Genomic DNA, 25,316 nt, shown 5'->3' with positions numbered 1-25,316 from the left:
GAATTTCCTATAACTCATACGTCATACAAGTCTTCCTATTTGTATTGGGACCCCAGCAACTGTGCCAAATTTGAATGTATTCGGTAACGATCTGGATTTACAGGAGAGAATAAAAATGTGTATGGGAAACGGAACAAAACTATTCATTTACTTGACTTTAGATTAAGAAAACTATACAAACCAACTTCGTACAAGACCGCCAATCGATTCGACTTCTGTGTGAAAAGTTATTATTTTGTTACTGTCACCCTGGTGCTCCGTGCATACCTACAAGCTTATATGCATCCCAGCAAGTATGCGTAGATCATATGACCATAAATAACATATAATAACTTTTGTCACAGACGCCGAATCGAGTTGCGGTCTTCAACGAAGTTGTTTTGTATAGTTTTCTTAATCTAAAGTCAAGTAAATGAATAGTTTTGTTCCGTTTCCCATACACATTTTTATGCCTTCCTGTAAATTCAGATCGTTACCGAATACATTCAAATTTGGCACAGTTGCTGGGGATCCCAATACAAATCGAAAGACTTGTATGACGTATGAGTTTTAGGAAATTTGGAAAAGGTCAGCAAACTTGGTAGAATTGTTGTCCTAGGTTTGGAAAAAATTGAGCGATTTTTAAAATTTTGACTAGCAATTGAATGGTTTTGGATTGTTTCCTATATAAATTATAAACCTCACCTGAAAATCCAGACCGTAGCCAAATTCGTTCAAATTTAGCGCAGTTAGCGAAAGAACTGTGGGGAGTAGGGAGTTGTTAAGTTGACCTACCCTACTGAACATCTTCAATGTTCTCATAACTACTTGAAATTTGTCTGAACGTCTACGAAGCTCCCTGAACTTCTTCCCAGCCCCATATTTTGATTACAAGCGCTTCTAATTCGACCAAGATCTCAGAACATACATGAGCTTTGTTTTCACAATGCTCGACGTTTCGGCCCAAGTTTATTTGGTCGAATAGACACGGGACTATACTTCGGGAGATTAATTTAATCCCACCAGACTGAGAAAGCCAATATCATTCTAGAACACAACATACCAGTCGCATAACCAGTCAATCTCTCCGAACTTCTCTGAACTTCAAGAAAGTCCCAGCACCTCTTCTAAGCAGTCCCTGAAATTAATCAAAGTTCCCAAAACTTCCAAAACATTCATTGACCTATGCCTTATAACGATATTTTTCCTTTTAATTCTACTAATATTGTATCACTTTCACATTCACTGTTCACTTTCACTATATGCTTTCACTATCACGTAAAAAAAACCGTGACAGATACGTATTTCGTTTACTACTTGCAATCTTCTTCAGTTTTTAGTCATAGACTTGTGATAGTGATAGTGAAAGTAAAAAGTGAAAGTGAATAATGAATTCGTGAAAATGAATAGTGAATTCGTGAAAGTGATACAATAGTAGTAGAATTAAAAGGAAAACAACGTAATAAGGTATATCACTATTCTACTAAAACGCTTATTAAGCAATTTAGATAGTTTGACTATATGTTTAGTATTACTTCTGCGTGAAGTCAACAATTTACCTAGTTGAAGATGCTAATTTCAAATAACAGACTAAAGTGGTAATTTTTATACGATAGATGAGGAGATGAAAGTATAGAATTGATAGTTCCGTTAGAGTACGGCAGTGTGAAACTTGCATATAGAGAGTAGAAAGCGACAAGGACAACTTTAGAAAGGTACAAATCGGTTTGATCATCTCTCTTTACCAAACTCCCCCGTTGGAGAGGGATGGTGAGGGGTATTCCCCCCACCACTTCATCTTCAATTTAGATAGGTTCATTGACCTTTTCGAAGAAAGTCCTTTGACAAACTTCTGCGAAATTCCATAAACTGATACGAAAATCGCTAAAGTTCTAAGAAGTTTGCTAAACTTCTACGACATTCCTTGATCTTCTACGCAATTCCTTGCGGAATTTCTGCAACACGCAATTCCCTGCAGTTTGATGGAGTTGCGAGAAGATATACGTTATCCTACAATGTTCAATTAACTACTATGAATTTCACTACGGAGCTCCCTGAAGTTTCCTGAGCATCTACGGAATTTTCTTAAATTTTTCAAAGACTATGAAACCTCAACGAAATGATCTGAAATAAAAAGAAAGTTCCTAAGCTCTTACAAAATTCCTTGAAATTTTTAAAACACGTGCCCTTAATTTCTACGAAGTTCTCCAAGCTTGTACACAGTTCCTACTTCGAAGTTTTCCCGTATTTTGCAAAATTTCCTAACTTTTAACGAAGTTATTTGTGCTTTGAACGATGTTTCTCGGATTTCTAGGAAGTTTCCTGGATGTTTACGATGTTTTCTAAACATCTACGATGTCCCTGAAGATTTACGAAGTTCCCTTAACTTAAAAAACGACGCTGTCCGAATTTCTCCAAAATTCGCTTATATGTTCTAAATTTCATTTATTTCTTATAAATCACAATTAAGATCTACTAAGTTCTCGGAAGTTCCCTAATAGTTGCTGAACTTCTACAAAACTCTCTGTACTTCTACGAATTTAAGCTCGCTAATCTCCTACAAAGTTAGATGAACTTCTACAAAAATGGGTGCACAGTTTCCTGATCTTCTACGCAATTCCTTGGACGGAGTTTCCTTTAAGTTTCATAACGTTCCCTGAACTTTAACGAAGTTTTTCGAACTTCTATGAAGTATCCTGAATTCGCTTTATAAATCAGAAATAAGGACCACACTTCCCCGTTTCCAAATTAGTCAAGTTAGATGAAGCCATGTGAAGACGATTCCTCCCTTAGCTCAGTCAGTAAAGGCGCAGCTATGAAACAAGATCATGCTGGAGGCAGCTTGGTTCGATTCCCGGTCCAGTGTAGGAATTTTTCGGGTCGGAATTTTCCTCGACTTCTTCGGCCGATTAGATTATTGTGCGATTTTTTTTTAGAATGTTCATGAAACCTAAAATTCGTTCATGTTTCTGGTTCAAAATGGCTTGGAAAGAGATGTCCTCGAGCATGAAGTGAAAATATTAAGATTTAGTGGTGGCGCAAATATATTGAAATGTTGGATATCTTTGCGCTCTTTATAACTACATTCCTGAAATGTTTTTAGAATTCAATATCTTTCTTATTTTACTCCAAGGATAAGTTTGTTGTGGGTTCCTAAATTTTTTCAAAATTTCAAGAAAAAAAATAATATTTAATCTGCAAAACCTTTGTCATTTTTTGACCACATTCAAATCATGAGATACCGTTAAGGACTGAACACAATGACAGTGGCATAGCGGTATAGCGGTAAGCGCAAATTTTCGATACACTGAAAACCGTTTGACAACCCACGTTGCGGCAAAAGCGGCATTGTACTAAAACGCGATTTTTTTTTTAAATTTTGGAAAAACGCGTTGCGGTTGAGCAACAACCTGATAAGTAATCAATGTTTTCAGCTGTATTTTCTTTTTAATTTTGGATTAACCAGAACTTTCAAGATATGAACCAAATCATCATCCAATGTCGTAGTAAGTAGTCAGAACCATGTTGACTGGATCCGGACGTATTCCGGCTACTCCCGAGGAATTGAACCAACACCCTCATGCGAGACATCAAACTTGAAAATTCATTAATATGATCATTGGTGGGCATATTAAATGCTGAAGACCACACCACGTTGGGAAAATCCGGACTTCTTGAACCAACAGCCTCATGCAAACTGTCATAAATGTTTTTAAACTTTAATGAAGTTCTCTGTACTTCCTGAATATAGCTCGCTCGGGTCGGTAGAAGGAAGGAAACCATGGCTTCACTAACCTATTTCGCACTATTTTTGCTATGCTCTTCTATTATCTAGAACAACAAACGTATCAATGAATGTGTTTGACGTCGGGTTATTAACGAAACAGAAAGTCGATGAAAATCATTTGCACCCCTGCTTCCATGTTTGGTTACAAGATTACAACGCTGGAGAGCATTTTGTGTGGTATTTGGGGGCGTGTGATTCTGAATATGGCGATGAGTGTCCAAAATATTACGCAGTTGCATCCTCCCTCTTCGCACACGCCCGAAGATTGGAGGCGAATGCCACTTCGACATGTTTCGTATACTAACGACTCTCTGATAACAGTGTTGGGGAAGCAGCATATTCATGTACGTTATTAGTGGATTTGTTAGTTATTTCGACGCTTTTGGACAATGCTTGACATATACCACTTTTTCATTAGTTTGTTGTTGAAGCATTGCGTGGAAATATTTCTGATCGATTGGTGATAAAATTATTGAAATTGGTCCAAGGTCAGCTGAGTTATTAACGTTCAAAATCTTCCATAATTTCGTTACATGTTCCATTTTTGTTTTTCACAAAGTGTACCCCCATATAGAAATAACAAACGTAGTCCTACGTCAAAAGTCAGCCTCCAAGGCAGCCTACTGCAGACTTCATATAACAAGATCCATGCTGCGCGACTTTTTCGATGGTTCCATCCAGTTCCTGTTGTCAAAATGTACCAGAACACCTACATAGAGAGTAACATGTGGGTAAAATAGAGATCTGAAATCCATTCATCAACGGAGACGAAAGGAACACATACATCGCCACCGCCAGCAGTACATCCGAAGGTGATTTAGCAGATCCGTGTTCTCCTCTCCGGACATGAATTGAACGGATCTATCTTGATCATCCACTTGCTGCTGTTCGAGGGCAGATTGAACGAAAACACTAAGTTCCTGCTCGTGATGCACTTCTTCCGGGGAACCACCCTCGTACTGACTGAAATCATCATCATCATCAGTTTGTCATAATTATATAATAAATTATAGATAAATCAACTTACCTGAAACTAAACTATACGAAAGAATAAGCAAAGATTCGACCAAACTAAAAATTTCAAGACAAAAATATGCCTCTGAAATAACATTCTGACATAAACATTTTAGACAAATTTCCAGAATTTCAAAGAAGATAGTGAACTTCCTGAATATCAAATCCAAAATAAGAAATTAATCGAAATTTAAAGAAGCTCAAGGTATTTCAGTGCCAGAAAGACTCTGGAAACATCTCAGAAAAGTTTGCGAGATCAGAAACTCCAGAAAAAATCTTTGGAGTCGTTCAAAGGACAGTCAGAGAAGCTTAGGGTAATTTAAGAGAAGTTCAGAATAGTTTCGACTCCATCAAAGAAGTTGGAAGAACTTCAAACAAGTTTTGGAAATCTTGAATATTACAGGAAATTAAAATAAAACTTCATAACTTTAAATATGTCCCAAGAAGCTATACAAAATTATTATTATTTTTATTATTATTTAACGAGACTTTATCTTGTACCTAATAAAAAAAATCAAGCAAGCTCATAAATGCTTTGAAATCATAAAAGAAGGTCAGGAAAGCTCATATAAAAATTAGGGAAATTGAATACACTATTCGGACTCTTCGTGAAAGTTCAGAAACTTCTTTTAAAGATCAATTAGCTCAGAGAAGTTCACAGAACTTCAAAACCCAGTTGAGATACTTCTCGTTTTAAATTTTTAGTTAGAATGTTTACTTTAAATTATAGTTCGAGTGCATTGAATTTATCGTAATAATCCTACAATCCTAATTTACAGCAATTGGGTTCTTGAATTTTGTTTTTAATATATCGGAAAGAGTTTTCTGAGCATGATATTGTTTTCGATCATATTAATTTTCATATCGATTTTTAACACCAAACTAACAAATTGACAATTCACTGCTATACAAAGTACCACCTAGGAATGAGATTTTTTCTAATGTTATTATACTTATTTATAATAGTTCCAGTGAATTAAAATTGATGATTTTCGATTTCTGTTCCATTTTTTATTCAGATTACGAATATACAATAACTTCAACAACCCAAAAAAGAATCAATTGGCCCAAGCATATTCCGGTTTAATCTCTCTCTCTCATTTAATGTGAATGTAATGTAATAATAACAAAATTACGAATAATGTGTTGTTATGCGAAATATGCATTTGCAACCATGTTCTGAATTAAATTTCACACAATCCCTATCCTTCCGGGGCTCCCCCTCAGCTGCTCTCAATATCATAAAAGGTCTGATACAGACAAATACAAACTTTTCATTAGCGTTTGTACAGACAATTTATTAAAAAAAAATCTATCTGGCACCCCTGATGATGGCATGCGGCGTGTGTTCTTCTGTCAAACGGTGGTGTTATGAAGAAGAAAGCTCGTCGCCATCAAAGTAGGCCTCGCATCATCTTTGCCAAACGAAGAAGAAGAGATGAGAATGCGGAAAGAATACCTACTCCCGGAGCGAGCGAGTGTTTATCTTCATACGGTGATCGAAGCAGGCGACGACTGACTGAGGTGCTTGTCGCTGATTTTTATGGAGGTACGTCGAGAGCACAGCAAACGAGCCAAGAAAAGCGCATACAGGAGGGCGAAAAAAAAAAGTGTGGATATATCGGCAAGAGTTGATTAGATTTTGATAACTTTTGCTGCATTAAACTTAGTTTTATGGCGAAGGCGGTGCATGAAGTCGAGGTTTGCTTGTTTGATTTTGATTTTTTTTTGCTGTCTTGCACGCAGATCCAATGTTCCTGGAGAAGTTTTTTCATGCATAGATATTTATTCGTTTCAAAGTTGTGGCTTGGTAGCAGGGTATGATTTGTTTCGATTTATCGGTATAGTTCTTTGTTTTGCGCAAACTAATGAATACTGTATTAAGGTTCAGCTGTCGGTATCACGTTTCTCTTAATTTATATTCCGTCTTGAACCAGACAACAACCTCTTATAATTGAATAAATTGTCGGACTTCCCTTTGCTGCGGCTACGCCTGTCATTCTCATTCCCGGCACTGTCCCAATTCTCCGAACACACCGGACATCACGATGTACGATTAGATTAAATCAAATTCCTACACTTCCCCACCGAAAATTGCTCGACACAAAGAACTCTACTACCACTACGGCCGTCAATTGCCATTACTCATACGGGAAAAAATGAGCGAAATTCGCCCAACCCTCTGGGGTATCTCCGCTACGACGACGACGACGTCGACGATGAACCGAAAGCCTCCTCGCTCTTTCAAATGGCCGTGTGACTGCTCATTTCCATATTCAATCCATTCATCCACTTCAACGAGCGAACATTCTGAGAGTGTGTGCATACGCTAGACCGTTGACAGGAGCGGCGAACCCCCCGGATCGTTGACGGCCAGATCCCAACCCAGAACGACCAACCAACCGACCGAACGGAATGAATTGAAGGGAAGGAAAGCGATGACGGTGATATTACATATTCAGCGCATAAATTGCCAATTGCAAATAGCTTTACTCATACTCGACAGGCTGAGTAAGCGGTGCTTTCGGATATAGATTCTTATAGCTCCGGAGTTCACCCGGTGGACGTCTTGTGCGATGCGATATACCTAGCACAGCAATGAAGAACGGATCGCAGCAAGCGGCAACCCAAGAAACGCTCATAAACAGTCATAAGCGTGTGTGGTGCTGTAGGCAGTAGTAGGCCGTGTGGTTTTTCGGTAATTTCGGTATGCTGTCGTCGCTGCTGGCAGCATTACCTGCTATTTCTGCATAGATCGTAGATATTTTCGACAGCGAAGCAAGAACTATTCAAGAAAGCTTTCCTCTACACACCGTGTATCAACACCTGTCACCATCGCTGTGTGGCACCACCGCACACACTTTCGACGACGCGCTATCCCAGTAGGTGCAAAGGAGTCACTCAACCCAAGCACGTCTAGAAATACATGACAATTTTTCGCTCCTGCATCGGTCCCTTTCCCGTCCCGTGCCACAGTGTCGTAATAAATAATTTATAAACTAACGATTCCATGTTAACGAACTATTACAATAAATTTCGCATTTTATGTGAATAAAATGATAATTAATACGCGCTCGCGCGTTCGTTCGTTCATATGGAAACCGGTAAAGGCATCCAAACATTACACCCACCGTCACCCGCCAGTGTTTTGTTTGGGGATTGCTAGCTAATGGGGGGAAAGCAAGGAATGCGAAAATTGATCAAATTTTGGGTCACTCAGAACGGCCAGCCCGAATCGCATCGCAGTAGGTGAACCGAGCAATTACTCAAGTCCGAATCCAAGCAATCGACGGCGACGAAGTGAAGGTGTGTCACCTTTAAAAGCCTGGCTTTTGGACGTGGGTTTTTGTTTTTAATGCCAGAGTTCTTGACTAGCGGCTTTTGGAGGTTATGAAGCGCGTGGGTCGATCGACGGTGAAACCTGCAGTCTTGGATGGGCTCGCTCTCGCTGGGTAGGATTAAGGTGAAGGGGGCTTTGGAATATGTGAATGAACCACTCGCTGCTGCGGCTGATGTTGGATTAAGAAGCCCAATGAAACGGGGTGGAGGACCTGTTTGCATAAATTAAAGGTGCAAATGTGAGCTTAGCAATGGTTTCGATGTGTATCAACATTGCAAAAGACCGTAAATCATGCATAATGGAAGGAGCTTTCAGTTTAGCCTAGAGTTTTGGCTATGTCATTCGGTTGCCAATGCGAACTATATTGTGATATTGGGTGTAGCTTTCTGAAAGAACTTGTTTATATCGTGCTCCTCAAATTTAAATAAATTCTCTCCAGAGTGTCGATTGCGATTAATGAGACTCAAGTGCTTCTGTCCATAATTAAAACTCATGGTTTATGAATGGATGATGCGAAAATTGGCATGAGGATTTATAGCTTTTGAAAATAGTGAGTTGTTAAGCATCTTTATATGTTTAGATTATAAGTACTAAACGTGTCTAAAATGTTCACGTTTTTAAGTAGTTTATCATTTTTTGTGCTAGTCAGTTTCGGCACGGCTTTATTAAACCTGAGGTAACGGGTTCGACTTCCGTTCCGGTGTAGAAAATCTGTCGTTTTGTAAATTTTCTCGCCTTTGCTGAGAACACAAACTAATGCAATGGTTAGCATAAAAGCTCGCAATTAATAAATGTGGAAGTGCTTCATAAAACACTAACATGAGAGCAGCCTAACGATCTAAGCGTTGAAAGCCAGAAAAAGAAGAAAAAAGAAGAAGAAGAAACCGAAACAGAAAAAAGCGAGTGAAAAGTAGGCTCTGAAGCACCTTTTACGGAGTGATTCAATATTCATGGCCAACTTTGTCACCTTTTGGAGCTATTTGGCAAACACAGTTTAATCGGATTCCATCCAGTCAATCCTCCGTAATCCGCTTAAACTTCCTTCAACTAGTTGTTTATTCGCAGACTTACGAGTGACCCCTTGCCACAAAAATCACCTGCCTGAGCGTCGAAAATCGATGACCGAAACTTTCTCCCCGAGCCGTCTCTTCCCAAGCATACATTACGAAACAAAGACAGCCAGCTTCCTGCCCAGACCTAGTCCTACCCCACCACCGTGCGGGGAAAACTTTTCCATAACCATCAGAAATGTACGTCCTCCTGTGAAGTTCCACTTTCCACACCGGGCGAAAACTATATTCCATACGTGTTTGTACTAAGATGCGACTTATCTCTTGGGAAGCACACAGATTCCTTCCCCGCCGACAGGCCACTTCCGGCATGTCGGTGTGACGTCGTCTGAAAGCTGAAACTTTTCCGGTGATGACTTGTTCAAATGTCTACCGCCCCGAAAAATCCGCTCGCTCTCGGTTCGTGATGACCCGGTTAAACCCGGGGCTAAAGTCCTCCGAAAAACTTGTCGGTTCCGTTTGCAAAGAATTATACATCTTTTGACTTTTCGGGCGTCCCTCCAGATGGAGATGGGTTGAGAATGTCAGAAGATGAAGCCTATCATCCGCACACACAGGGAACAGACATACACGTCTGAATGCTAAATAATCCCAGTGAAAAGTCAAGCAAAAGTTCGAGCCTTGCGACCGACCGGTGGAAGCTTATTAGCTCAAAGTTTAATTTCTCATTCTAGAAAGAACATGGCGGAGCTATGTTCGTCCTTGTTCGTACATATGTTGTCTGTGTGTTTGTGTGTGTGCCAGTAGGTGGTGGGGAGTGTTATTTGTGATAGTGCTAATTGGAATGTGTGCTCCTTACGTACGTATGGATGCGGATTGTGACTCTCCCCGGGGGCATCTGCTTTCAACATTTGCACGTGCAAGAGGAGGCTCATTAGCCGCACCGGCCGGGGCAACGAGCACAAGTTTGTCAGTTTTCATTTCTGGGAAATTTGTCGGATGGATGCCGAAATTTTAAGCATCGCTTGAATCTGAAAACCACGAAGTGGAAGCAGGCAGGCATTACTAGAAGATGCGCCTTCCACTGTTTCCGGTTCACATTTAACTTGATTGGGTAGATTTAATAGCTGTGGAAATATTTTGCTCTACTGTTATTTTTTGTAGACACAATGTGAGTGGATTAGATCATTCTTCAGAGCTACACAGAAAGCGTTTGTTTTTTTAGTTCTTCATAGTAGTCAGTAGTTCATCACGAATTACAGGTCCTTTTTTGCGTACCAATTTACTTTTAGTCAGCCTTTATGCTTACGGATAAACTTTTAGATCATCCATAACACATTTTAGATCATTCGTAACTTGTTTGGGGATGAGATTTGAACTCGTGACCCTTAGTACACTAGTGCAGATAGTTCATATTGTCTTAAATGGTTATTGTGAAGTGGTAGGACGTTGAGAATAAAAAGTTCAATTTAACCTTATTATTTCCAAATGATCTCTAATTTTGAGAGAATTACTAGGACCTGATTTGAATTCGATTGACCTTTGTGGATCAAAATCGACATTTTTGAACCACCCTAATATGCATCACACAGATGGAACCAGTTGCACTCAAATCGGCTTAACCATCTCCGAGAAAATCAGTAAGTATTCCAGTTTGTTTGCAGAATTTAACTTATTTCCTCATATCTCCAGAACCAAATGTCTGATCCGGATAAAATTCAACAGATTTCAATGGGAGTCATATACCAATAAAATGGAAATGATTCAATGATTCATTCAAATCGGCTTAGTTCTCTCCGAGAAAAATAAATGAGTTTCACTGATTTATTGTAAAATTTCACTCTTTTGGTCATATCCCGGGATAAAATTCACTATGGGAGTCTGATGTCAAAAAAAGAAGAAAAAAAAGTAAGAGGTTGTACCCAAAACACGACCGTAGATTTGATGTAGGATTACGAAAGGTAGTTATGATGTATAGTCAATATTAAATTGATTTCTTAACTAGTTATCAGTGAGAACTTTCGATAGGTTGAAATTCGGATGCAATTTGGGAGTTTTGTTTTTGAGGTGCTCTGTCGATGTCCATGTAGTACAAACCAATCCTGGACGATATGTCTTGGATTCCAGCTCTTACTCTTTAGTTTACTCTTTTATTCATTTGTGGTCCTGAAAAGGACCGTTAGGTTGGAAGCTTGGAAGCTAGTTAAGAACAATACTGTGGAAATATGGAATTGCACTTCGAATTAAGTTATAACAACTTTATTGGGTGTACTGGTCCAAATTTCTCCTGAGTCCTTTATCAAGAAATCTGCATCGTTTATTAAATAGTGCAGCGCAATCACACAATAAATGTTCCGAGCTTTCGCTCTCCAAATCACAATGTCCTGTTATTAGTCCAGTGTTGGTGCTTAAATCTTTTTTTGAAAGATTGAGTAACCTTTGCGTACTAAAAACATTGTGCTTAATGAATCGTTTAAATTGCCGGGCTGTTGAGGGATTATTTCAATTGGATTGTACCTTGCTTTTTTCCCAGTTCTTTAATTCAATTTTCTGATTAGAAGGTGATAAACCAATAAACGGTTCGGGACCAATAAATTGTAAATGATATTGTAACATTGTTACGACAGAACAATTTCTGAAGTTGATTATAGCATTCCCACACTAACTTTGAAGTGTAGATCATTGATTTAGGGGCATTCAATGCAATTTTTTTAACATATTTCTACACATTCTAGAATCGCAAATATCTCGGCTTGGAATACTGTTATTCCTGCCCCTACCCTGTTATCCTGTTTTGAGCCATCCGTGTAGAATATTATATACCCAGGACAAATCAACGGCCCTCCAGTATCCCAGTCGTTGCGTGTTGTATTAAATACCAGTGCTGCACAATTTCGACAATACACGGTGATTCTGCTTTGGTCACTCGTTTGAGCTAACAGTCATCGTCAAGGCAAACCATGTCAATTGTCAGTGGCATTTTTGTCAGTGACGAACATGTGCTGATTTGTTTATTAGCTAAATTTAAAATGAAATTAAATGGCTTGAGGAAAACAATTACATGGAGCCATTAAAGTGAACAAGCATCTACGTCCTGAACAGCTTGGATAACAATAATGTGACTCAGAATGCAAGAAATTACCCTTTCTGTTACCAGGTGAATCTTTGTCATTGACGAAAAAATGAATGAGATTTTGACAAAGATTTTTTTGAGGATCAAGTCTATCATTGACTATGTGAAAAACAATTTTGTCAATATCGCGCAAAAGTCTGTCAATGACAATGACAAATCTCAGCACTGTTAAATACATTAAATAGATGGCTGAATTCAAGTGTTTTTTTTCATACAATCTTCATTCTTTAATATTAGTGGACTTAATTAAATCTCTTTCAAAATGCTCATATGATTTTTAAGATCTCGTTCAAAGAGGTCTTGTGTTCGTCTGAGTCTGAGAGGATTCTTCATTACATCCAGTTGAATTAATTGATGTAAAGGAAGAAGATTAAGCAAAGCTTCTAAGGCTTTAGATGGAGTACTGCGCATTGCTCCAGTTATGGAGGTAGTGGTCAATCTTTGCAGTTTTTCAAGTCTTTGTTGAGCTGTTTTTGACCACCAAACTAGTGATGCATAGATTAGATCGAGGTAGACCGTGCATTGAAACTGACGTGTTTTGAATTTGCTGCTGCTTTATTTTCCGAAATGTTTATTGAAAATTTAATGCAATAAGTCCTTTAGCTGGTGCATTTTGGACACCAGAAAACTTTTTCAATAATTTTGCGTGTGTTTATTAGTGCTGTGTTTGGTTATTTAAAAAAAAATAGGATCGAAATAGTTTTTAAGATTACCGCGAGTGAACAAACCAGGTTTTTTCTTCCTTCACCGCCGCCATGAAACGTTGCGGAAAAGCAGATCTCCACTGAATTTTCTAATGTACGCTGTTGAATCGTGCCCGTTTGGGTTTAGTTACAAGTGCATAACGATCCAGAAGCCGGAAATTACAAAATAAGGCCAGGAGGTAACGATGATATCCAGTGGAAGTATGTTAAAATCGAACGTGCAAATTTTCTCCTGCAAAGTGCTGCTGCCTGCAAGCCAAAATCGGCGCGTATCTATCGGAACCACTCAAAACGAAGGATTCGAGCGAGAAGGCAATTGATTTGCTTGCTTGCGGTTCCAGCTCGATGCAAGGCTGGTGGATCAGCCAGGAGTAGTAGTTTCTAGTGAAAGAAATGATCTCCATCACATCACTAAACATAACCACGAGCAATGACGAGGAACTGCATCCCAAACCCCATGATAAACAAAAAGCGGATGCATCCAACGAAACTTTTAAGCGCAAAAGAATCATTACCAACATAGTAAAAATTCGGTAAGATCCTTCCGTTGCATTATTTTATGATTCTTCAATATTGTACAAATATTTACACATTACACACAACTACACATAGTAACTCGGAGCGTTTGGTACGGTATTTCCACGCATCCTTCCACCCCTGTAGATTCAAGAAATGTTCCCATTCATTTCCAAGAATCATCTTTGCCGCAAATACGGCCTGGCCGCATATCTCAGATATGCTGTAAACATCAATTAGACAAGAAAAATGATTAGACCTCATCTAACCTAATTATTTTCCAGGATGCTTTCTCGTACTGGCTGCGTTTGTATTTGATTAGATTAGATTAGATTATATAAGACCAAACTAGTGATGCATACACAGCTAAAAAATAGAAGTGTAAATTTCCGTTACTATGATGCACATAAATGGAGCGTCATAAATCATACAAATTTATATTATAAATCGTGTAAATTTATGAGACATGTCATGCAATATACCATATATTGTATGCAACTTTCCACCTTTGTTTGCAACATTTCTTGCAAGCTGCTATTTTACGTGAAAAGGAAGTTTACATGCATGAATGATTGCATGCATGGATGTTTACATCACCAGTAAAATTCAGATTTTTTTAGTGTGTACATTATTCTTGGAATAAATCCAATGTAACATTTTAGGTTTAAGTCCCCATTTCATACGCCTTTTTACTAACATCCAAAGAGCATTGGTTGCTTTTTTATTACTTGTTCTAAATGCACATTCCAATAGAGCTTGTTATTTAAAATTACTCCTAAGTATTTAACTTCCGAAGAATATTTCAATTCTGTTACTTCCAAAGAAAGTTTTCAAAATAAGACTTTTCGTCTTTTTGTAAAGGGTACAATCGTTGTTTTTGAAGGATTTATTTTCAATTCTTAATTTTTGCACTGTAGTTACTTTTAATGCCGTCTACATTCTGCTTGAAATGATTTCATGAAATTTTCCGGGGACTATTATCAGTATATCATCCGCAAACCCCAATAATGTCAAACCCTAGCGATTCAAGACTAAATACGAAGCTCATCTACTACTAGCGACCATAGAAGAGGAGAGAGAACGCCTCCTTGAGGACAGTTAACCTTTATGGTTGACTCTCCAAGATTTGATGATATTTCACGATTCGATAACATTTCTACTATCCAATATATAACGCTTTCATTAAACCCACGATTTTCAATGGCAATTTTCATTGATTTGAAAGATGCATTATCAAATGCTCCTTCAATATCAAGAAAGGCAGCCATTAATACATCCTTTGCTTCGAAGGATTTTTCGGTTTTTGAGACAAGAGTGTGTAATGCTGTAATTGTTGTAATTGTAACTGTACTGGTTGATAACCAAATTGGGCTTTACTTAAGGAGGTTAGATTTTGATAAGTTCTGTAGTGGGAATGACTGTGAACTTTCAGAAATATCTGCGAGTTTAAGGTGAAATTTGACAAATTCAGAGACTTTCAGCGAACAACAAACAAGTTCTAAGAACACCAGGAAAGTTTGAAGAACTTTATCGAAGTTCTACGAAATCCTGGAAAAATCTATGAACAGAGATTTGAATTTGAATGTAGCTTCTATGAGTTGTCAGATCGTTGTAGGAACAACTCCAACTAAATTTAAGAGAAAAAGGTATGATAGTGAAAATTTGTTGCGATATCTCTTACTCTTGTACACTACCCTTATGGAATGGGCGTCGTAAAAATGAAAGAGGCGCAAGAATTATAGTTTCCTGCATAAAAAAAAAAATTCTGAGTACTTCCATACCATACCATGCCAGTTGCATAATCATTAAATTGAGCATTATTTCAAATACAACATATAGCAAGCCATTATTCTTATTTTCGCCTTATTGTTAAATTGTTTTCCTTTAATTTAGGCCAGAAACTATCCAAAGCAACAATCTTTAAATGTCCATCTTTTCAATGGAGTCTTCTTTTTCTCATAAAGTAGGTAACTGTATATACCGACGGTTAATCTTCAGCAATCTATCTTCCGTCAGCTCCTTCACCGAACACCATGGATCATCTTAAAACTGAGGAAAATCGATTACCAGTTGAGCCGCACAACCTTGGAAAAACTTGATGTTTTATCATCCGCACGAAGCCACTGTCAGCAAGATAGAAATCGTGAGTGCTGCATCACGATGAACGCACAGCAAATGAGAGCAAAATCCCCGTGTCGGCGATAAAAATTATCTGAAGTGTGAAGGAAGCTCGTAAAAAAAAATCCGGAGGACCACAAAAATTAAACTGCCACGCTCACGTGCCCGCTTGGGTCCTGTTTAATGCCGTCGTCGTTGTCATCGATGTTGGTCTGTCTTCGAAGCAAGCAAGCAAGCAGGTAGGTACCTACCTGCATAAATAGTCGTCAGCCCATATCGGGTGCGACATTCACACGCATTCTACCTTACTCTCCCTGATTTGAGCCTTTAGCAGTCTTAAACAAAAAATTGGCAGGAGAAAGAAATCGGAGCTCATAAAAGCCTCGTCGGGATTCACCTTCTCCTCATGGTTGCTGATCCAGCTTTCCTGAAAGCTCAAATTGTACGCACCAGCAGGGAGAGAACATGGACTGGCTTAGGCGCAGCAGGCCGAGCTGCGGAAATGCCAGCGCACTTTTATAATCCTCGCAAGTCATAAATTTTATGCGCCGTAATAAAGTTCCATGAAAAAATTATGTAAATATTATCAGGCTGCGGGATGGGAAAATATTCGCTTCCGCCTTGCTTGCTTTTGGCGTGGCTCGTTTGTTTGGTGCGGGGGGAGTGGATTTTTTGGGTACGGGATTGGAATTTCTTTTGTCATCGTCTTGTGTCCTTGACGCTTTTTCCGCTTCATTTTTTGTGTGTGTCCTGTGGAGTGACTTTGGAGGGAAGAGATTGTGTAAGGATGAAAAAAATGGGCAAATATAGAAACATGTGAAAAGGTGCGAAAAACTTGCATGCAGCTGTGGCGAAAAGGGAAATCCACTGTCACAAACTACCAAGGTACTTGCTGAAGGAGCTTAGATGATAGTTGTGAGGTAGGTTTTAGGAATCTTCGATGCGTGAGTAGGGGAAGATTCCGATTTTTAGGTTAGATTTTTCCGTCTTTACTTGGTACTCAGCTGGGAAAACAAAGTAAGCACTAAGTTTGAGGTCATTCGTGACTTTTTTTCGAGGGCATATTTTTCGTAGAAAAACATTAATAACACTGCAAAAATTTGCGCCTTCTAAAGATCTAAAAGTTATTTGAAGACACCTTTGCTGAGAAATTTTAAATAAGAACACTAGAGCAAAACAGCTGTTAATGTTAGAGCCACGCTAACTCAATTCAAGAAATTAGCTGTGAATCGGTCTGTGTAAGAGATACAAAAAAATTCTTTGATACAAAGTTGCTTGAAATTAGCTCAGCTACAACTTTGTTTAAGATTGTATACCCTAATTTCTTCAAACAAAAAAGTAAGATTTTTGATTTTAATGACCATAAGAACCACCCTAGAAATCATTGTCATAAAAATGAGGCCCTAACTATAAGGAACAACTTTGTAGAAGAGACTTTTAGTCTAAAGTTTCAATTTCAGGCTCAAAACGTATCCTTCAACCTAAATCTGCATTCTTGACCACTGTGCATTGGTGTAGCTAGGGGAAGCCTATTACATTTTTTGTTTTGTTAAACTACGGCTATCGTCCGGAAGTTAGATCTCCGGAAGATCTTAAACTTAAAAAATTCTAATGCTATCAGAGTGAGAGAAATCCTTGAAATTTATTTAGTGGTTTCTTTTTGAGATCTTGAATATTTAATGATCAGTTAAATATAAGACATAGAGGAAATGGATGTAATGTCGGTCTAAATGCCCCTAATTTGGGCCCATACATAAATCCAGCAATCGACTAAATGTCCAATAGCGACCAAAGATATATAATTCCAAGATAAACAGAGTTTGAAGAGTGTTCTGAGGATAATTTTAAACATATGAGATTTATTATTAAAATTTTGAGAACTCTCAGGCGAATTAAAATTAAATGAATTCTATTTAGGATTCAAAGGAAATATTTTATAGGAATTCCGGATAGAATTTAATGGTACGAGTGAGTTTGAAGAGAATCCCATGATAATTCTGAGCAGAATTCCAAGGTAATTATAGAGAAAAAAATGAGAGATCATGGCGATTTCAGAAGATTAATTTCTTCAATATATATAGTATATTGGTGCAAAAAACACATAATCAGTTATGTACATTCATAATAAATAAAAATACGACTTTAATTTAAGTGATCAAGGTTTCTCTACTTTTCCTGGTTTTCTTGCAAAATTCCCAAGATTTTCCCGGTTTTCCGGTTCGTTTACCACCCTGTAGACAATAATTTCACAAAAATTCTAGTGCATAAATGAAAAAAAAAACGTATAAAATTGTTTAATAACTACTCCATGTTTGGCTTAACCAGAAATTCCAGTTTCATAAAATTCCAGATAATCAACCATTTTTTTTTTTCAATAATGAAAAATACCAAATTCATGGATTACAAAAACGGGTTTCGAGATCGTGGGCTTAGACAAGCTTTGAATCTCGCGAACTTCAAAATAACATCTAAATTCAAGATCTTGGGAAACCTACCAAGATTCTGAGAAAGCAATGTTTGAGAGGAAAATTCGGGGCGGTAAGCTTCGTGTTAAACGTCGAAATAACCTTTAAAATGTCAGAACATCTAAAATGGCCCATTTGATTACTAAAATAGATTTAAAAAACTTAAATGGACTTTTTTTTTTTCTTTGATTTGTTTTTTCCGTGCTGAGCACCAATGCTACCGACGTGCCAGGAAGGCAGCTCCCACACCTGGACCCTACCTATCGACCCATCAACTCATGAACCGGGGACCAACGGCTTTACTTCCCATCCGAAGGAAGGCGTGATCAGAGATGATATGCCTCAGAACATCCCGGCGGCGCCGACTGGGATTGAACCCAGGCCTGCTGGGGTGAGAGGTAACTTCAATGGACTTGAAACGCCAAAACTATATTGAAATCATCAGAATGGCTTGATAACTACTAAACTAACCTAGGGGCATACCACTCTAAACTTTAGTTCCAATATTTATTAAATATTTTTAAATATCTCGTAAGTATCGCTAAGTATTGTTAAGTATTTTATTTCTAGGCTTTATTTTCATCGTAGTAACGTTTGTTTTATGACCGGTTGCTAGTGCTGTGTTTGTTGATTTTTGCTCCATCAGTTCGATAATTTTAGTCGCGTGATCTGATCATTTTTTAGAGTATGAAATGAGTTTATTTGAAATGAAGTGCGAATTAATTGTAAGGGAGTATTTCAAATCTGCCAACGAAAGGATATATCAAAATGTATGTTTTTCAGTGATCTAAAATGTGAAAATAAAGTACACCGAATCTTTTTGATCCGTTTTTTCTAACATGATAATCCTAGAAGACGATTGTGGAACCAAAGAGCTTTAAATGTGAACAGTCCCCTACAATTAAAGAACATTTAATTACTGTACAGTCAGTCTAGCGTGTTCATCATATGGAAGTGTTCCATATTTGTCGAAGAATTTATGTTGTTGTTGGCTGTATATATTATGAAATAAAAACTGAATACAATTAAACTGTTTATTCACAAGACTACTAAACATTTAACAGACTAATCATAGTTTACCGAACCACCGAATGTATATATAACAATAATTTGAAAATAACAATATGGTTTTTTAAACGATAAAATGAAATCTGGAAAATGGAGCATTTTTGTAAGGTTATCGTTCAGCTCATTAACCCATTTAATGAGCATGCCCCCAATATCGCCACATATTTTATAATCTGTGACGTAAAATCATTGTAACTTTCCACTAGAAGCTAGTTCAAGCCTCTGTAGTGGAACAAAGCGACGAATGGGAAGGGGGAGTACATTTTCTCTCATTTTTGCGAGGAGTACTTAATGCATGCTTTCCAACTCAATGGTTCCAACACTATTGGGTGAACGAAACCTGTAGGACCATAATGTCCACATGGGAATGTTCAAAGTAAGCGCCTGTAAGAAAAATATCAGGTGAATTGAATGTCATGATAGTCAATTATAATAATAGTTCTAAATTTTGTTCTGAACCGATTTTTCGATTTGAACTTGTCTAACTTGGTGACCTTTATGAGCATCGGGCATCGTATGGGGGGAAATCCATGGGAATGTTGTTCATTTCTGCGACCTATAATAGTACGGAAGCTATGAGACTCAGCTCTCCGGATGCCACAAGTTCCGATGCTAGCTCCCACCAGCTTAAATGTCGGTAGTAATTATCACAGGATCAAGATCCTAGTGGGTGAAAACCTCGGTGAAAACATCCGTGAAAACTATACTTATAACAAGATAGTCATTTCCAGATCTGTATTTTGAACGATGTATTTAAACGAGCAATAGTTGAAAGGTTCCAATGGCCATCAGTCAACGAGTCACGTACGATACGGTCAGTGGCGTGTAGTTAATTCTATTCATATTGAAACTCACAACTGTTTTACACCAGGACTTCTGCGCCGTCTCTGAAGGGGACGTGTCTACATCCCTGACTGCTAGTCTAAGCCAGTCGGCAGTTCTTGGGCCAAAGGCCTTTATTGCTTCCGGGTCTCCGGGCGTTGGCGAGGTAGGGAGAGTTTTCGGAATTATGAGAAGTATTACAAAAATGGTTAATTTAGGCTTTAATTGAATGGATTTATTGATCCAATGGCGGGCGGGAGGTGAAACACTTACGCTGCTGTAATAGAGAAACCGGCCGCTGTCTATGTCAAGCAGCCGATTCTCGTGACTATCGGCGGTTGTAGTGTGAACTGATCCCAGATCCTGGGAGACCACGAACGTTAGCTGTCCCAGAGGTTGCAATATCGGTCTCCGAAAGGCACAGTATTACTGCCTTATAGGCTCTTCACACACTACCTTCCAAAAATGCACTCTAACAACGTGCCTCACGTCTCTGAACCCCATCCAAATTTCACCAGATCCACTTCTCTCCTCTTCATCATAGCTCATCCACCACCCTTTCGTTATGCGTTTTGCTCTATTCGCTGTTCCATCGTGGCCCTCTTCATTATGGGAGTACAATCGCCACCCGTCACGAAACGTGTAAATGGCTATCGACTACAAATTAACCGTTATTTTTCGGAGCATACTGAACACTGTTTCTTTTCCTATCGTCCTATATGCAACAAAAAACTGTTACCGTTCGGTAATAATATAAAAGATTTGAATCCAAACGTCAGATAAACAAACAAATGAAATTTGTTTATAGGCTATAGCAACCGAGCAAACAAACCATCGCTAGGTATTTCATAAGTATTTCTTAAGTATTTATAAATATTCCCAGATATCTATAGTTATATCGATAGAAATACCAAGTTTAGAGTGGGATGCCCCTAGAAACTAACATTGAAAACGATAACTCTTATAAGAATCATAAAACATCAACATAGTCCAAAAAAATGGCTTAAAAATTCAAAATAACCAAAACTTTGAAAACGCACAAATGGTCTGAAAACATCGATAAAGCCATGAAATCAAATGAAAACGCCAAAAGACCCTTAAATACATCAAAATAACCCAATAATCAGAAACATGACATACAAAAGCCCTATATGATGTTAAACACTAATATATTTAAGAACAATTTCGTTAAGAGTCTTAACTAAAATTAAAAAAAAAAATCTTTTAATTCTCGAGTTAAAAAAAAATTTGAATTTCTGCGACCCACATGAGGGCAGTTCGCGAGGTGGGTCTCAACCTATAAAATGAGAAACGCTGATGTAAATCATTTATCAGATCTAATAATATGATCAATAGAATCGAACCAACGAAGCACTTAGCAACGAATCGTGATTCATAAAGTTTTATTTACATCAATTTCGATCAAACTCATTTATGTGGGAGATGTTTAAGCTTCTTTGGGTTGTCGTGGAGTTCACTTCATGAATATGTTTGGGCATGATTCGATTGCAGCGTACATTTTCCCAGTGGTGGTAAATCTAGTAAGTCATTTAATCGGAACTCCTAGTCGATCTGGAGAACTTAAAACATCCTATATTCATAGAACTTGTTCATTGTGTAATTGTTTGTACATGGTTCGTTGCAACGGACAATGTCCCAAACGTGGTTGACCTGGTAGTTCATTTAACCTGAACTCCAAAACGATTTGAAGAACTCAAAACATTTTAAATCCATGGCAATCGATCGTAAACGACGTGCATATAATTCATAACCATGCTTAAACATATTTCGCTGCTAAGGAGATTGTCTCAATCATAGTTGAAGAAGTGGATCTTATGTTCTGAACTCCAGAATTGTTCATTCGATCGGAGCTCTAAGACGCTTTGGAGAGCTTAGGACCCCCTTAAAAGGATTATGAATTTTGCGGGTAAACTCAATGAAAATTCTTCAATACATATCGTTACTAAGGATATCGTACAAGTCCTGGTTGATGTAGTACATCATATAATATGAGCTCTTAAACGATCTGGAGAACATCAATTAGGCAACGGTCAAAGAAAACTTATTCCGAATAATGAATTTATGAGTTTTGAACATGACCGAATCATGAAAAAAAACGAAGTAGGCTCTGGTTGCAAGTAGACGTGTTTATTTTTTCGCTGTCATTGTATGTTTCGGCAATTTTTATGTAATTGAGTAGTGTTTATTAATGGAAGCCAAATATTTCCCTAATACTACAAGTGACCATGCACCGAGTAGAACCGTGTCGTAATATAACCGTCCGTAGCGGCGTGAAGCCGCGTGTGATGCCGTGTTTTTTTTTCTGTAGCGCTACGCCTCTCGGAATATGCCGCCAGGCAAAAAACGTGTTTTCGCGTGTGTAAAAGTGCAGTTATTGATTCCAAGAGCTGCCCCTAGTGTGTGTCTCAGTTGCATTTCGGAAATATGCTTTTCCAGGGGAAGAGAAAACAAAATTTCACAGAGCAAGCAGAACCGCTAATGTTAGATTCAGATGACTAAGATTCAGCAGCAAGAATACATAATACATCAGCGGTGAGATCGAACTGATTACAACGAAATATAAAAATATGAAATACATACCAATAAATACGTGCCATATACAAAGCATAAATTGCTTTGATGATGGAAGTGTACACATAATGATGTTCTTCTTCTTCTTCATCGCATTTCAAGCTTATTGCATATCGCATATTAGCTTATTGCGTGCTCTCAACTTTGTGTTCTAGATGCACTTCCACAGTTATTAATTGAGAGCTTTCGATGCCTGTACCATTTTTGCATTGGTATAATTGTGTGGCAAGTCCAATCATACTTCTATGCCCAGGGAAGTCGAGAAATTTTCCAACCCGAAAAATTCCTAGACCGGACCGGGAATCGAACCCAGTCACCTCCAGCATGGTCTTGCTTTGTAGCTGCGCCTTTACCGACTGAGCTAAGGGAGGTCCCATAATGATGTTGGTACTATTTAAATGCAGGGCTTGTTGTGAGTGAAAGTAACCTCGGAATGGACGTGAGTGACCAGACATTCTGAAATGGGTCACTGAAACTCAACAGACCTATCACCTTTCAACTTCCGGGCTAAAAATGTGTGCAATGGGATCAGTATAAGATAGTAATCAATTATATTGCAGATATTTTTCATCCATAAAAACACTGCCGGACAGTGGGAGTTAGATTGTGCATACATACATACATGATGTGTGTACAGGGATGCTAGATTTTTAGGGCTTCATTTTGAAGACACAGAAGATTTGTTTTCCCGCAGACATTTTGAAGACATTTATGATTTGCGAAGGTTTTATTAGACATTTTGAAATTGAAAAATACCTCAAAAGCCTTTTTTTGAATTTCTAGCAGACAAATATAGATTTTTTTTATTATGGAAATGAAGACATTGACTTCAAATTAAACTTCTTTGTGACGTTTATTATGAATATAATGTTTATAATGTCCTGAAAAAATATATACATTTTACTGAAATCGTCGATTAGCTGGAAATATTTTGGATACTTCCGGTCCACGAAGAATATCTATAGAACTTTACTGGAATCTTCATCTATTTAGAAATATTTTAAATTTACCCTGTTACCAACGTTCCCTGAACATCTAAAAAACTCTCTTAAATTTTACAAAACTTCTTCAACCTTTCCAAAGTTCTCTGAATTTATTCCTAATCCCAAATTGTTTTCCAATCCATGTTGATTCTCCGGAAATCTCTGAACATCTTTGAACTTCTGGACAGACACCCATCATCTACAAATATTATCGAAAATCGGGAAAGTTCCTTGAAATTTAACAGAGTTTTTGGGAACTTCATTAAATTTCAAAGGAACTTTCTAGGTGTTGCTTGCACTTTTTTGAGGTAAGATCTCTGACAAACTGCTACGAAGCTCACTTTTGAAGCAACGATCCCTGATCTGCCGCTCATCGCAAGTCGGTCCCATTTGCGTGTTTGTCAAAACTGATTTTTTTTTCAATTGAAATGGTAGATTTTCGTAATAGTGGATGAACTCAACATCTTTGTTCTGGAAAACATTGGAAAAACAGGAAAACGGGTTGTCCCATTACATAAGATGCGATGGTGCGAAGCAAACTTAATAGTCGATTTTCTCGGCATGTTGATTTGTACTATGGGAACGGCTTGCCATGAGTGGCAGTGATGTTCTTAGAAGTTTTCTGATATATTTTTAGATCTTCTAAAAATTCCCTGAACTTTCCAAAAGAATTCCTAATTAGTAGCTTAATATTTTAACCAGCTCTTCAAAATGCTACGAAAATCGCAAAGTTTGATGGACCTCTACGTATGTCGTTGATTGATTGTCCGTGAAGTTCCACGTACGAAATTGGTACGTAATTCCCCGGACTATTAAAAGCCCATTAGGATTAAAAAAGTGCTCTTAAATTATAATATTTCCTTAACTCATACGAAGCTCCCAAAACTTAAATAAAGTTCCCGCATCAACGTAGTTTTAAAAACTTTTCCAAATTTCCCTAGGCTTCTAGGATTTTTTTTCCTCAAGATCTATGAAGTTCTCAGAATCTATACAAAGTATCCTGAATTTCTACGCTACTCCCTGAACTTCTTAGAAGTCTTTGAAGTTTTACTACGATCCCTGAAAAATCCCTGAACTCTTGGCCAATATGTAGAGCCTGATGGCGTGTTATTGATGTAATATAATTTCGCAACATTTTTTCTTCTAGGCTAGAACATTAAGAAGAAAAGTAGTCAACATAAAGGACATTTATAAAAACCGTTGATTGTGGTCCAATTTTAATAATCGCTGTTAAAAAGTAACCTCGAATCTGCATGATAAAATACCGGTGTATCAAAAAACACCCAAGATTCTGGGGCCTGAATAATTCTGAATGGGGCTCCTTCATTAGGTACGCCAATGCTGTGTTAACTTGTAGATTGGATTCTTCATCGCATCGTGAACTAGGTGAGGTATTTTTAATCATAAATTGATTACAATGTTGAGTACACATTGTAAGCGACGCCGGTGGTGTACTGGTAAGCGTGATTGCCTCCCACCCCAGCAGGCCTGGGTTCAATCCCAGTCGGCGCCGCCAGGCACAAAATCTCTGATCACGCCTTCCTTCGGAAGGGAAGTAAAGCCGTTGGTCCCCGGTTCATGAGTTGATGGGTCGATAGGTAGAGTCCAGGTGTGGGAGCTGCCTCCCTGGCGTCGGTAGCATTGGTGCTCAGCACGGAAAACAACATCAACGAATCAAGGAAGAAAAAAATCGATTCAAAACATTCCTCATGCAAATTCCTTAAAATATTCCAAAGTGATCGAAAGTCCCCCGAATGTTATAAATTCATTTGAATAATGACCTAG

At 38.1% G+C, this 25,316-nt stretch overlaps 1 protein-coding gene across 9 annotated transcripts in view; it reads right to left on the bottom strand.

Moving 5' to 3' along the window:
• Positions 1 to 25,316, bottom strand: part of LOC135717368 (uncharacterized protein CG43867) — a 546,523-nt gene that overhangs the window by 476,731 nt on the left and 44,476 nt on the right. The window lies entirely within an intron of this gene.

This window comes from Ochlerotatus camptorhynchus, unplaced genomic scaffold (genome assembly GCF_037179485.1).
Source record: "Ochlerotatus camptorhynchus isolate MF236.1 unplaced genomic scaffold, CSIRO-AGI_Acam_v1.1 ptg000055l, whole genome shotgun sequence".
NCBI lineage: Eukaryota > Metazoa > Arthropoda > Insecta > Diptera > Culicidae > Ochlerotatus > Ochlerotatus camptorhynchus.
Note: the sequence above shows the minus strand (reverse complement) of the source record. Positions and strands in the feature narration are given on the sequence as shown.